General features: G+C 47.5%; 1 protein-coding gene across 2 annotated transcripts in view; it reads left to right on the top strand.

The window, feature by feature from the left end:
* Positions 1-9,013: 9,013 nt before the first annotated feature.
* fam222aa (family with sequence similarity 222 member Aa) overlaps positions 9,014-15,000 on the top strand; it is a 21,139-nt gene continuing 15,152 nt past the window's right edge. For both annotated transcript variants that reach the window (XM_058375150.1, XM_058375149.1), the window contains exon 1: positions 9,014-9,398. The gene's annotated coding sequence lies outside the window, so the exon portion shown is untranslated. The remainder of the gene's footprint in view (positions 9,399-15,000) is intronic.

Genomic DNA, 15,000 nt, shown 5'->3' with positions numbered 1-15,000 from the left:
GACAGGGTGGTGTGTGTGTGTGTGTGTGTGTTACAGTAGTAGTCAGTGACAGGGTGGTGTGTGTGTGTGTGTTACAGTAGTAGTCAGTGACAGGGTGGTGTGTGTGTGTGTGTTACAGTAGTAGTCAGTGACAGGGTGGTGTGTGTGTGTGTGTGTGTGTGTTACAGTAGTAGTCAGTGACAGGGTGGTGTGTGTGTGTGTGTGTTACAGTAGTAGTCAGTGACAGGGTGGTGTGTGTGTGTGTGTGTTACAGTAGTAGTCAGTGACAGGGTGGTGTGTGTGTGTGTGTGTGTGTGTGTTACAGTAGTAGTCAGTGACAGGGTGGTGTGTGTGTGTGTGTGTTACAGTAGTAGTCAGTGACAGGGTGGTGTGTGTGTGTGTGTGTGTGTGTGTGTGTTACAGTAGTAGTCAGTGACAGGGTGGTGTGTGTGTGTGTGTTACAGTAGTAGTCAGTGACAGGGTGGTGTGTGTGTGTGTGTGTGTGTGTGTGTGTGTGTGTGTGTTACAGTAGTAGTCAGTGACAGGGTGGTGTGTGTGTGTGTGTGTTACAGTAGTAGTCAGTGACAGGGTGGTGTGTGTGTGTGTGTTACAGTAGTAGTCAGTGACAGGGTGGTGTGTGTGTGTGTGTTACAGTAGTAGTCAGTGACAGGGTGGTGTGTGTGTGTGTGTTACAGTAGTAGTCAGTGACAGGGTGGTGTGTGTGTGTGTGTTACAGTAGTAGTCAGTGACAGGGTGGTGTGTGTGTGTGTGTTTCAGTAGTAGTCCGTGACAGGGTGGTGTGTGTGTGTGTGTGTGTGTGTTACAGTAGTAGTCAGTGACAGGGTGGTGTGTGTGTGTGTGTGTGTGTGTTACAGTAGTAGTCAGTGACAGGGTGGTGTGTGTGTGTGTGTTACAGTAGTAGTCAGTGACAGGGTGGTGTGTGTGTGTGTGTGTGTGTGTGTGTTACAGTAGTAGTCAGTGACAGGGTGGTGTGTGTGTGTGTGTGTGTTACAGTAGTAGTCAGTGACAGGGTGGTGTGTGTGTGTGTGTGTGTGTTACAGTAGTAGTCAGTGACAGGGTGGTGTGTGTGTGTGTGTGTTACAGTAGTAGTCAGTGACAGGGTGGTGTGTGTGTGTGTGTGTGTGTGTGTTACAGTAGTAGTCAGTGACAGGGTGGTGTGTGTGTGTGTGTGTGTGTTACAGTAGTAGTCAGTGACAGGGTGGTGTGTGTGTGTGTGTGTTACAGTAGTAGTCAGTGACAGGGTGGTGTGTGTGTGTGTGTGTGTGTTACAGTAGTAGTCAGTGACAGGGTGGTGTGTGTGTGTGTGTTACAGTAGTAGTCAGTGACAGGGTGGTGTGTGTGTGTGTGTGTGTGTGTGTTACAGTAGTAGTCAGTGACAGGGTGGTGTGTGTGTGTGTTACAGTAGTAGTCAGTGACAGGGTGGTGTGTGTGTGTGTGTTACAGTAGTAGTCCGTGACAGGGTGGTGTGTGTGTGTGTGTTACAGTAGTAGTCAGTGACAGGGTGGTGTGTGTGTGTGTTACAGTAGTAGTCAGTGACAGGGTGGTGTGTGTGTGTGTGTGTTACAGTAGTAGTCAGTGACAGGGTGGTGTGTGTGTGTGTGTGTGTGTTACAGTAGTAGTCAGTGACAGGGTGGTGTGTGTGTGTGTTACAGTAGTAGTCAGTGACAGGGTGGTGTGTGTGTGTGTGTTACAGTAGTAGTCAGTGACAGGGTGGTGTGTGTGTGTGTTACAGTAGTAGTCAGTGACAGGGTGGTGTGTGTGTGTGTGTGTGTGTGTGTGTGTTACAGTAGTAGTCAGTGACAGGGTGGTGTGTGTGTGTGTGTGTTACAGTAGTAGTCAGTGACAGGGTGGTGTGTGTGTGTGTTACAGTAGTAGTCAGTGACAGGGTGGTGTGTGTGTGTGTGTGTGTTACAGTAGTAGTCAGTGACAGGGTGGTGTGTGTGTGTGTGTGTTACAGTAGTAGTCAGTGACAGGGTGGTGTGTGTGTGTTACAGTAGTAGTCAGTGACAGGGTGGTGTGTGTGTGTGTGTTACAGTAGTAGTCAGTGACAGGGTGGTGTGTGTGTGTGTTACAGTAGTAGTCAGTGACAGGGTGGTGTGTGTGTGTGTTACAGTAGTAGTCAGTGACAGGGTGGTGTGTGTGTGTGTGTGTGTTACAGTAGTAGTCAGTGACAGGGTGGTGTGTGTGTGTGTGTGTGTTACAGTAGTAGTCAGTGACAGGGTGGTGTGTGTGTGTTACAGTAGTAGTCAGTGACAGGGTGGTGTGTGTGTGTGTGTTACAGTAGTAGTCAGTGACAGGGTGGTGTGTGTGTGTGTGTGTGTTACAGTAGTAGTCAGTGACAGGGTGGTGTTTGTGTGTGTTACAGTATTAGTCAGTGACAGGGTGGTGTGTGTGTGTGTGTGTGTGTTACAGTAGTAGTCAGTGACAGGGTGGTGTGTGTGTGTGTTACAGTAGTAGTCAGTGACAGGGTGGTGTGTGTGTGTGTGTTACAGTAGTAGTCAGTGACAGGGTGGTGTGTGTGTGTGTTACAGTAGTAGTCAGTGACAGGGTGGTGTTTGTGTGTGTTACAGTATTAGTCAGTGACAGGGTGGTGTGTGTGTGTGTTACAGTAGTAGTCAGTGACAGGGTGGTGTGTGTGTGTTACAGTAGTAGTCAGTGACAGGGTGGTGTGTGTGTGTGTGTGTGTGTTACAGTAGTAGTCAGTGACAGGGTGGTGTGTGTGTGTGTGTGTGTTACAGTAGTAGTCAGTGACAGGGTGGTGTGTGTGTGTGTTACAGTAGTAGTCAGTGACAGGGTGGTGTGTGTGTGTGTGTGTGTGTTACAGTAGTAGTCAGTGACAGGGTGGTGTGTGTGTGTGTTACAGTAGTAGTCAGTGACAGGGTGGTGTGTGTGTGTGTGTGTTACAGTAGTAGTCAGTGACAGGGTGGTGTGTGTGTGTGTGTGTGTGTGTTACAGTAGTAGTCAGTGACAGGGTGATGTGTGTGTGTGTGTTACAGTAGTAGTCAGTGACAGGGTGGTGTGTGTGTGTGTGTGTTACAGTAGTAGTCAGTGACAGGGTGGTGTGTGTGTGTGTGTGTGTGTGTTACAGTAGTAGTCAGTGACAGGGTGGTGTGTGTGTGTGTTACAGTAGTAGTCAGTGACAGGGTGGTGTGTGTGTGTGTGTTACAGTAGTAGTCAGTGACAGGGTGGTGTGTGTGTGTGTTACAGTAGTAGTCAGTGACAGGGTGGTGTGTGTGTGTGTTACAGTAGTAGTCAGTGACAGGGTGGTGTGTGTGTGTGTTACAGTAGTAGTCAGTGACAGGGTGGTGTGTGTGTGTGTGTGTGTGTGTTACAGTAGTAGTCAGTGACAGGGTGGTGTGTGTGTGTGTGTGTGTGTGTTACAGTAGTAGTCAGTGACAGGGTGGTGTGTGTGTGTGTGTGTGTGTTACAGTAGTAGTCAGTGACAGGGTGGTGTGTGTGTGTGTGTTACAGTAGTAGTCAGTGACAGGGTGGTGTGTGTGTGTGTTACAGTAGTAGTCAGTGACAGGGTGGTGTGTGTGTGTGTTACAGTAGTAGTCAGTGACAGGGTGATGTGTGTGTGTGTGTGTGTTACAGTAGTAGTCAGTGACAGGGTGGTGTGTGTGTGTGTGTGTTACAGTAGTAGTCAGTGACAGGGTGGTGTGTGTGTGTGTTACAGTAGTAGTCAGTGACAGGGTGGTGTGTGTGTGTGTTACAGTAGTAGTCAGTGACAGGGTGATGTGTGTGTGTGTGTGTGTGTGTGTTACAGTAGTAGTCAGTGACAGGGTGGTGTGTGTGTGTGTGTGTTACAGTAGTAGTCAGTGACAGGGTGGTGTGTGTGTGTGTGTGTGTGTGTGTGTTACAGTAGTAGTCAGTGACAGGGTGGTGTGTATGTGTGTGTGTGTGTGTTACAGTAGTAGTCAGTGACAGGGTGGTGTGTGTGTGTGTGTGTTACAGTAGTAGTCAGTGACAGGGTGGTGTGTGTGTGTGTGTTACAGTAGTAGTCAGTGACAGGGTGGTGTGTGTGTGTGTGTTACAGTAGTAGTCAGTGACAGGGTGGTGTGTGTGTGTGTGTGTTACAGTAGTAGTCAGTGACAGGGTGGTGTGTGTGTGTGTGTGTTACAGTAGTAGTCAGTGACAGGGTGGTGTGTATGTGTGTTTGTGTGTGTGTTACAGTAGTAGTCAGTGACAGGGTGGTGTGTGTGTGTGTGTGTGTGTTACAGTAGTAGTCAGTGACAGGGTGGTGTGTGTGTGTGTGTGTGTGTGTGTTACAGTAGTAGTCAGTGACAGGGTGGTGTGTGTGTGTGTTACAGTAGTAGTCAGTGACAGGGTGGTGTGTGTGTGTGTGTGTGTGTGTTACAGTAGTAGTCAGTGACAGGGTGGTGTGTGTGTGTGTGTGTTACAGTAGTAGTCAGTGACAGGGTGGTGTGTGTGTGTGTGTTACAGTAGTAGTCAGTGACAGGGTGGTGTGTGTGTGTTACAGTAGTAGTCAGTGACAGGGTGGTGTGATGATGTATAACACCAGTAGAGTGTTGTCTCTCCTGTAATGAAGGTGTGATGAACCCCCCACCCCCCACCCCATCACACACACCCACCCACACACTTTCACACTTTCCACAACTTTCACACCTTCATCATGAAACACTTTCATCACACTCTTTCTTTCTTTCTTTCTTTCTTTCTTTCTTTCTTTCTTTCTTTCTTTCTTTCTTTCTTTCTTTCTTTCTTTCTTTTTCTTTCTTTCTTTCTCTGTAATTCGTATCTCCACAGATCTCATGAACTCTTCTATTTTTTTTCCTCTTTTCTATCTGTCCCTGTCCCCAGTGTCCTCTGCTGCCATGTCTCCTGCTCTCTGTCATACCTTATCTGACTTACTATCCCTCTTTCTTTCTTTCTTTCTTTCTTTCTTTCTTTCTTTCTTTCTTTCTTTCTTTCTTTCTTTCTTTCTTTCTTTCTTTCTATGTCTCTCTCTTCCTCCCTTTCTTTCTCCCTCCCTCTCTCTCCCTCCCTCTCTCTTCCTCTCTCTCTTTCCCCCTCCCTCTCTCTCCCTCCCTCTCTCTCTCTCTCTTCCTCCCTCTCCCTCTCTCTCTCTCCCTCTCTCCCTCTCTCTCTCTCTCTCTCTCTCTCTCTCTTCATATGACACAGTTTCAGATTCTCGTCTTTCTCAGACAGTGCACGTCCTCTGGCTCTATCGATGGCGGTTGAATCAATGTTATCTCTTTTCCCCACGCCTCGGCCTTCATCGATTCCTCTCGCCTGTCGCACACTCGCTCAATTAAACTCCTCTCTCTGCGACTCGGGAGCAAATTGAAATCGGACACAGCCCCGAGTGCTGGAGAGCGTATTAGTCTGAGACAGATGAAGACTTCTTATAAAGCTGCTGGGGAAAAAACGGAAATTCAAATGAGAGCGAGAGAGAGAGAGAGAGAGATAGAGAGACATTTTCTCAACCTTACACTTCCAGGAACTTTTGGCCTTCTGGTCATTCTGATAATAAAACCTTTCTAAACGTTCCTACAACCTTCCTTCAACATTTCTAGTCGTGATGTTTTTTCCTGTAACTGGGAACAGATTGCGTTACTACAGCAGACGTTATGAGAACATTGCAGCAACGTTATGTTTGGAACTCTGCAACTCAAGAACCGTTTTAGTTCCTGCTCCTGAGAAACCAGAGGAACTGAGGAACTAAGGAGGCAGTTACCTCCTCTTGGCCCAGGGAGCAGTGAGGCGGAGCTTGTGGTGCTGAAGGTCTCTGATTGGGCGGTCTGATCTCCTGTTCTGTACAATAACATGCTTATAAGAAGTGATTTGAAGTGACGAGTCTAAAATTAGACGTTAGGCATTTACGACGTTTCTGAAGTGACCTACAGTGAAGTGTGTGTTTGTTAGCGTTTATTTGCGCGACTCTGCAGAAGTGTGTTCAGTTATCTTCAGCGAGCACCGGCCCCAGCTCCTGATGGCAGCTCTAATCACTTCAGCAGCGTGTTTGTGTTACTGCTCCGTCAGGACACTAATCTGTGGTGGCCTCCTGCGCTCCCTCGGGCCTCGTCCTAATCCCCTCGAGTGCTGCTGGGTTCAGCACTTTATTACAGGACTCACTCCTGGCAGAGCGCCGTTAGCATTAGCGTTAGCATCAGCATTAGCCACCCCAGATCCGTCTTTAGCTTCGTCATCAGTTTGGCCTCGTCTCAGTCCACCTGCTGCCTGAAGAGGAACCACACATCTCTGCTCTAACAGTTGTCCTGTTTCACACACACACACACACACGGTATAATATGACAACAAAATGAAAAATGGTTAGAATATTATAGCGCAGTGACTTAGCGGATCTGTGGACATTTGATTTGATTTGATGTGAATCTGATCACAGCAAGCTCAGAGCTTAGAGGTGTGTGTGTCTCTCTCACACACACACACACACACACACACTGATGAATTATGGATAGAGCAGACTAAACACTTTGTGTCAGATGCAGGAACGCTCTGGTGATTTGCCCGTGGGCCAAGTGGAACAGGACTGCGCCTCTTTAAACACGTCAGCTTTAATATCTGGACATTTTTATTTACTCTCACTGCAGAGCTGCTCCTCACGTCTCTACTGAAGATCCGTGTGTCTCGTTCATCTCAGTGTGTTAAAGCAGTGACTCAGTGTCTTAGATATGACCCGGAGCTGGAACTCTGCTGGACCTAACAGCTCCAGCACGTTTATTTCACACACTGTCTGTTGTGTAAATGATACAGAGGCACTTCCTGTCATCTGAACACATAACCTGAGTGTCTCTGTCAAGCTGAACAGTGTGGAGTCATGCAGCAGTGTGGGGGAACACTCGAACCGTCCTACTCCTACTCTGTAGAGTCTACACTCTCCCTCACTCCTACTCTGTAGTGTCTACACTCTCCCTCACTCCTACTCTGTAGTGTCTACACTCTCCCTCACTCCTACTCTGTAGTGTCTACACTCTCCCTCACTCCTACTCTGTAGTGTCTACACTCTCCCTCTCTCCTACTCTGTAGTGTCTACACTCTCCCTCACTCCTACTCTGTAGTGTCTACACTCTCCCTCACTCCTACTCTGTAGTGTCTACACTCTCCCTCACTCCTACTCTGTAGTGTCTACACTCTCCCTCACTCCTACTCTGTAGTGTCTACACTCTCCCTCTCTCCTACTCTGTAGTGTCTACACTCTCCCTCACTCCTACTCTGTAGTGTCTACACTCTCCCTCACTCCTACTCTGTAGTGTCTACACTCTCCCTCTCTCCTACTCTGTAGTGTCTACACTCTCCCTCACTCCTACTCTGTAGTGTCTACACTCTCCCTCACTCCTACTCTGTAGTGTCTACACTCTCCCTCTCTCCTACTCTGTAGTGTCTACACTCTCCCTCACTCCTACTCTGTAGAGTCTACACTCTCCCTCACTCCTACTCTGTAGTGTCTACACTCTCCCTCACTCCTACTCTGTAAGTGTCTACACTCTCCCTCACTCCTACTCTGTAAGTGTCTACACTCTCCCTCTCTCCTACTCTGTAGAGTCTACACTCTCCCTCTCTCCTACTCTGTAGAGTCTACACTCTCCCTCTCTCCTACTCTGTAGTGTCTACACTCTCCCTCACTCCTACTCTGTAGTGTCTACACTCTCCCTCACTCCTACTCTGTAGTGTCTACACTCTCCCTCTCTCCTACTCTGTAGTGTCTACACTCTCCCTCTCTCCTACTCTGTAGAGTCTACACTCTCCCTCTCTCCTACTCTGTAGAGTCTACACTCTCCCTCTCTCCTACTCTGTAGTGTCTACACTCTCCCTCACTCCTACTCTGTAGTGTCTACACTCTCCCTCACTCCTACTCTGTAGTGTCTACACTCTCCCTCACTCCTACTCTGTAGTGTCTACACTCTCCCTCACTCCTACTCTGTAGTGTCTACACTCTCCCTCACTCCTACTCTGTAGTGTCTACACTCTCCCTCACTCCTACTCTGTAGTGTCTACACTCTCCCTCACTCCTACTCTGTAGTGTCTACACTCTCCCTCACTCCTACTCTGTAGAGTCTACACTCTCCCTCACTCCTACTCTGTAGTGTCTACACTCTCCCTCACTCCTACTCTGTAGGAGTCTAGGAGTCTACACTCTCCCTCACTCCTACTCTGTAGAGTCTACACTCTCCCTCACTCCTACTCTGTAGTGTCTACACTCTCCCTCACTCCTACTCTGTAGTGTCTACACTCTCCCTCACTCCTACTCTGTAGTGTCTACACTCTCCCTCACTCCTACTCTGTAGTGTCTACACTCTCCCTCACTCCTACTCTGTAGTGTCTACACTCTCCCTCACTCCTACTCTGTAGTGTATACACTCTCCCTCACTCCTACTCTGTAGTGTCTACACTCTCCCTCACTCCTACTCTGTAGTGTCTACACTCTCCCTCACTCCTACTCTGTAGTGTCTACACTCTCCCTCACTCCTACTCTGTAGGAGTCTAGGAGTCTACACTCTCCCTCACTCCTACTCTGTAGAGTCTACACTCTCCCTCACTCCTACTCTGTAGTGTCTACACTCTCCCTCTCTCCTACTCTGTAGTGTCTACACTCTCCCTCTCTCCTACTCTGTAGAGTCTACACTCTCCCTCACTCCTACTCTGTAGTGTCTACACTCTCCCTCACTCCTACTCTGTAGTGTCTACACTCTCCCTCTCTCCTACTCTGTAGTGTCTACACTCTCCCTCTCTCCTACTCTGTAGAGTCTACACTCTCCCTCTCTCCTACTCTGTAGTGTCTACACTCTCCCTCTCTCCTACTCTGTAGTGTCTACACTCTCCCTCACTCCTACTCTGTAGTGTCTACACTCTCCCTCACTCCTACTCTGTAGTGCTGTAGTATGCTGAACGTCCAGGACGCTGACATCGTCACCGTGGCAACAGACCTCGCAGCGCTGCGATTCGCGGGACTGTGGGAATATGCAAATCTATGCCGTGCGCTGATTGGTCGCTGGGCGTGCCCCGGCGGCTCAGACCCGCGGTGGTTCCGGGTCTCGTTGTCAGTCCGGTGGAGCGGCTCGAGCGGAGCAGAGCTGCTGAGTAGAGAAGCGGCGCGCGCGCGCTCTCACACACCCGGTACTCCCGTTACACTAACCGAGGATTATAACCGACACACACATCCGGAGTACAAACCCCGCTTCAGGCACGAGACAGGAAATTACCCCCGGACAGAAAGGAATAAGAAGCAGCCTCGAGACGGATTATTTATTACACTTTATTAACGGAATGACGGAGTGTTAAAGCCCCTGCGTCCGCACGCGACTGTGAGTGTGCGCGAGCGACAGTGTGTGTATATATGTTTGTGCGCACGAGAGTGTGTGTGAGGTGAGGTCGCGCGCTCGGATCTGTATGGAGGTCTAGAGAAGCGGTTTATGGTAAGAACCTTTCTGTCTCATCCCCCTGTGTGTGTGTGTGTGTGTGTGTGTGTGTGTTTGTGTGGAGACGATATTAAACTTTATATCCCGGTGTATATGATATGATTAAATACAAATATGGTGATAAACTGTCCGGATTTTTATTATTAATCATATTAACGGGCTTTTAAATTTCACTTTATTCCTCACAGCAACATAAACTAGTTATGTTTAATCATTTAAATTTAACTAATTATTTTGCATTCATCTAATCAGTCTTAAAGATCAGATGATCTCAACTGATATTTATTATATTAATTTGATTTCCGTTTTAAACTTTTTTTGTATTTAATATTTTATTTTTTCCTGATTTGTGAAAAAAGACTTCACTTGTGTTATAATGATACACACACTATACAGTGACTAATAATAATAATAATAATAGTAATAATAATAAACATTCTTAGGAAATGAAAAGCGACAGCATGTCGTGTGTGTGTGTGTGTGTGTGCGCGCGTGTGTGTGCGTGCAGGTGGCGTAAACAGTGTTTGATTATAATTATTTATTATGTGTGTTAAAGTGGATCATCATAAAACAGGAGATAAGATGATTTATGGACAAGTCACCACACACACACACACACACACACTTTTTGCTGATAAGCTGTTAAAGTTAATATTTTATCAGTGTTTATATGATGTTTTGTGACTCAGAAGAGAATTGTGTGCGTGTGTATGTGTATATGAAAGTGTATGTGTGTGTAAATATGAATATGAAATCATGTGTGTGTGTGAATATGAAACCCCCTTCATTTCCCATCTTGTCTCTTTAAAATCCCCTCCTCAGTGAAAGTGTTATGAATCCACAGAAGTGAAGAATCCTGCTCTCTGATTGGTCAGTTGTTGTGTGTTAATGTTTGTCTTTTTGCTGCTGTTGAACTCTGGACTGTGATTGGTCAGAAGGTGTTGATTATTCTCTATAACAGTAGTGCAGCTGCACATCACAGGGTTGTGTTAATGCTCTCATTCTAATACATTGTCATTTCCATAGTAACGGTTGGTTTTCGGGGACGCCAGATATTGTGTTGTTTTGTGTGAGGAGGGTTCGAGTACCAAAGGAGTGTCCAGTGTCAGCGCTGTGGAACAGTCAGAAGTGAAGCTGTAAGATTTCCACATCTTCAGGACAGAGGAGTTCACGTTCTTCATGGTTTCTGACCAGTATGCTGACCGACCGTATTAACTTTAAGAGTGAGCCTGCTGAGGGAAGGAACGTTTATAGCTGCTAGAATGTACAGTGAGAACAGGAAGAGGCGGAGTGTTGGTCAGCGTGATGGACGGACGTCAGGTGATCATGTCAGTGTGTCTCTTGCAGGTGCTGATGGATCGCTTCATTTTCAGGAGCGCGTTATTCGTGCGAGCGCGGAGATAAACGTCCAGATTGATTGATTGATACGCCGTGGGCGAATCCGTGCTCTCTTATTAAACTCATGAATATTTTTAGAATTGCAAAGCTCTAATTTCCTGCAGCCAAGATTCATCTGTCATCCGCTGGAATATTCAACTGAGTCAAACTCATCTGATTCACTCTTTGATTCACTCAAATGATTCAGCGATTCACTGTGTGCTTTCTATAACCTGTCTGTACGGAAGAAGGTGAGGGAGGTGTGGCCTGTCTATATATTTCACTGATAGGAGGTGTAGCCTGTGTGTGATTCATTGATCGGAGGTGTGGCCTGTCTGTGTGTTTCACTGATAGGAGGTGTGGCCTGCGTGTGTTTTCCTGATAGGAGGTGTGGCCTGCATGTGTTTTACTGATAGGAGGTGTGACCTGTGTGTGTTTTACTGATAGGAGGTGTGGCCTGTATGTGTTTTACTGATAGGAGGTGTGGCCTGTGTGTGTTTTACTGATAGGAGGTGTGGCCTGTGTGTGTTTTACTGATAGGAGGTGTGGCCTGTGTGTGTTTTACTGATAGGAGGTGTGGCCTGTCTGTGTGATTCACTGATAGGAGGTGTGGCCTGTGTGTTTTTTTACTGATAGGAGGTGTGGCCTGTGTGTGTTTTACTGATAGGAGGTGTGGCCTGTGTGTGTTTTACTGATAGGAGGTGTGGCCTGTCTGTGTGTTTCATTGATGGGGGTGTGGCCTGTCTGTGTGATTCACTGATAGGAGGTGTGGCCTGTCTGTGTGATTCACTGATAGGAGGTGTGGCCTGTGTGTGTTTTACTGATAGGAGGTGTGGCCTGTGTGTGTTTTACTGATAGGAGGTCAGTATGAGCCAGTGTGAGTGGTTTTGTGTGTGTGTGTGTGAAGATGTTCTGCTGGTTGGTTTCAGCAGGGTTTCATCATTGTGTAATTGCAGATGTTGAGACAACGACCTTGCGTTTGTCTTCATTACTCCACAACCCTGAGAGGGTCAGTAAGCTCCGCCCCCTGCTCCGTGATTTTCCTCAGTGTTTCCACACATCCGTGTCTTCTGAGATGGTTGTGTTATTCCTTATCTAACTCTAGAATCTAGTGTCAGTCAGATCTCCTCTGGGCTGGTGTGTGTGGAGCAGCAGGAGGTGAAGTTCATGAACATGGAGGTGTGTAACATCTCTGTGGAGTGTGCTATGAGTAAACACACACACCATAAGGAATAGGGTTTATTTTTATTTCTAAAACCCACTTTTCACCTGAGCTATCTGGACTTTTCACCTGAGCTATCTGGACTTCTCACCTGAGATATCTGGACTTCTCACCTGAGATATCTGGACTTCTCACCTGAGATATCTGGACTTCTCACCTGGGATACCTGGACTTCTCACCCGAGATACCCGGGCTTCTCACCCGAGATATCCGGACTTCTCACCTGGGATATCCGGACTTCTCACCTGGGATACCTGGATTTCTCACCTGGGATACCTGGACTTCTCACCTGAGATATCTGGACTTCTCACCTGAGATACCTGGACTTCTCACCCGAGATATCCGGGCTTCTCACCCGAGATATCCGGACTTCTCACCTGAGCTATCTGGACTTCTCACCTGGGATGTCTGGACTTCTCACCTGGGATACCTGGATTTCTCACCTGGGATACCTGGATTTCTCACCTGGGATACCTGGACTTCTCACCTGAGATACCTGGATTTCTCACCTGGGATGTCTGGACTTCTCACCTGGGATACCTGGATTTCTCACCTGGGATACCTGGACTTCTCACCTGAGATACCTGGATTTCTCACCTGGGATACCTGGACTTCTCACCCGGGATACCTGGACTTCTCACCCGGGATACCTGGACTTCTCACCCGGGATACCTGGACTTCTCACCCGGGATACCTGGACTTCTCACCCGAGATACCTGGACTTCTCACCCAGGATACCTGGACTTCTCACCTGAGCTATCTGGACTTCTCACCTGAGCTATCTGGACTTCTCACCTGGGATATCTGGACTTCTCACCTGGGATACCTGGATTTCTCACCTGGGATACCTGGACTTCTCACCTGGGATACCTGGACTTCTCACCTGGGATATCTGGACTTCTCACCTGGGATATCTGGACTTCTCACCTGGGATATCTGGACTTCTCACCTGGGATACTTGGACTTCTCCTCCCAGTGTCTTCCCAGTCTCCTCTCCTTCTCCTCCCAGTGTCTTCCCAGTCTCCTCTCCTTCTCCTCCCAGTGTCTTCCCAGTCTCCTCTCCTTCTCCTCCCAGTGTCTTCCCAGTCTCCTCCCCTTCTCCTCCCAGTCTCCTCCCCTTCTTCCCCTAGTCTCCTCTCCTTCACCTCCCAGTTTTCTCCCAGTCTCCTCCCAGTCTCCTCCCAGTGCTGGTGTATAATGTGATAACTGATGGTGTTTGACACCAGAAACTCTTTCTGAAGTGTGTGACAGAATGATGGAGTCAGAGATCAGAGATGATCTCACTGATTCTGGAAGTGAGAGAGTTCACGATCTGACGTCCTTCTCTCTGACGTGACTCTCATTCTGAATCGCCTCTGAAGTGTCCTGAATGTGCTCTGGTGTGTGTGTGTGTGTGTGTCAGAGGGTTTTGAGACTAGGACATGTTAATCTGTTTACACACACTCCAGAGACGATGCGTTGCAACATGATGCTGTGCAAAGTTCACACACACACACACACACAGTTGGTAATAACTGTGGCTCACAGCTGCTGTTTCCCAACTACAAAGTACTGCTGACTTGTGGGAAAAGGACACACACACACACACTCTCACACACACACACACAATAATGCAACAGACGTGGAAATAAGCCAACAGCTCGAAGAGCAAGTGTGTGTGTGTGTGTATAACCTCGTCTCACTCTCCATGATAATGACAGGTTGCTAGGCGACATTAGCCCCGCCCCCTTGTCTCTGTCATTTATATCTCTTGCAGATGGAGTGTGTGATTAGGAGCGTGAGGATCAGTGCAGGATAACGGCTTTGTGTGTGTGTGTATGGGCAGGTCAACTTAGATTATCTCTCTCTGACACTAAAATCTGTCTCTTTTTCTGTCTCACCATCTCTGTCTTGAGTTTTATGGAGTGAGTGTTGTGGCTGTGTGTGTGTGTGTGTGTTATACTGGAGTGTGAGCAACATTATGGAGTATAAGCAACATCTGGCCAGCTGTCAACCTGTCTCAGCCAATCAGACGCCCCCATGGGTAGCAGCTCGGTGTGTGTGTGTGTATGTGTGTGTGTGTGTGTTTCTGTGTTTCTCTCTAAGGACAATACGAGTGCGTCAGAGCGTCTCCAAGACACTCGCACAGTTCGTCAAAGTGTGACTCAAGTCTCACAGTCCAACCCGAGACACTCTGTGTGTGTGTGTGTGTGTGTGTGTGTGTATACGCCATTTTCGTCATCTGATGTACAGAACAGCATGAGACCTTGAAATTGAGACAGAAAAAGTGTAGAAGTTATTGTATATTACTGTCAACCATTAAAACACACACACACACACATTTTATCTGTCTGTCACTTGACTGACAGGAACTTGAACGCAGTAATCAGTGTCATCGGTATCTTTTGTGAAAGCAGACAATAGCATCATCACATCTTGTCCTGTCTGTCTGTCTGTCTGTCTCTCTGCCTGTATATCTGTCTGTCCTCCCTGTCTGTCTATCTGTCTGTCCTCCCTGTCTATCTGTCTGCCTGTTTATCTGTCTGTCCTCCCTGTCTATCTGTCTGTTCTCTCTGCCTGTTTATCTGTCTGTCCTCCCTGTCTGTCTGTCTGTCTCTCTGCCTGTCTACCTTTCTGTCTCCTTGTCTGTCTGTCTTTCTTCTTGTCTGTCTCTCTACTTGTCTTGTTGTTTGTTTGTCTCCCATCTGTCTGCCTGCCTGCCTGTCTGTCTGTCTCTCTGCCTGTCTCTCAATTTGTCTCCCTGTCTGTTTCTCTGCCTGTCTGTCTGTCTCTCTGTCTGTCTCTCTGTCTGTTTGTCTGTGTTCTGTGTATTGTGTGTGTGTATGTTGTGTATGTGTGTGAATTGTGTATGTGTGTATTGTGTGTTGTGTGTGTGTGTAAATTGTGTGTGTGTGTGTGTGTGTAAATTGTGTATGTGTGTGTGTGTTGTGTGTGTGTAAATTGTGTGTGTGTGTGAATTGTGTATGTGTGTGTATTGTGTGTGTAAATTGTGTATGTTGT

The sequence above is a fragment of the Hemibagrus wyckioides genome, linkage group LG22, assembly GCF_019097595.1.
Source record: "Hemibagrus wyckioides isolate EC202008001 linkage group LG22, SWU_Hwy_1.0, whole genome shotgun sequence".
Lineage (NCBI taxonomy): Eukaryota > Metazoa > Chordata > Actinopteri > Siluriformes > Bagridae > Hemibagrus > Hemibagrus wyckioides.
This window is presented reverse-complemented; position numbering and strand designations above follow the sequence as displayed.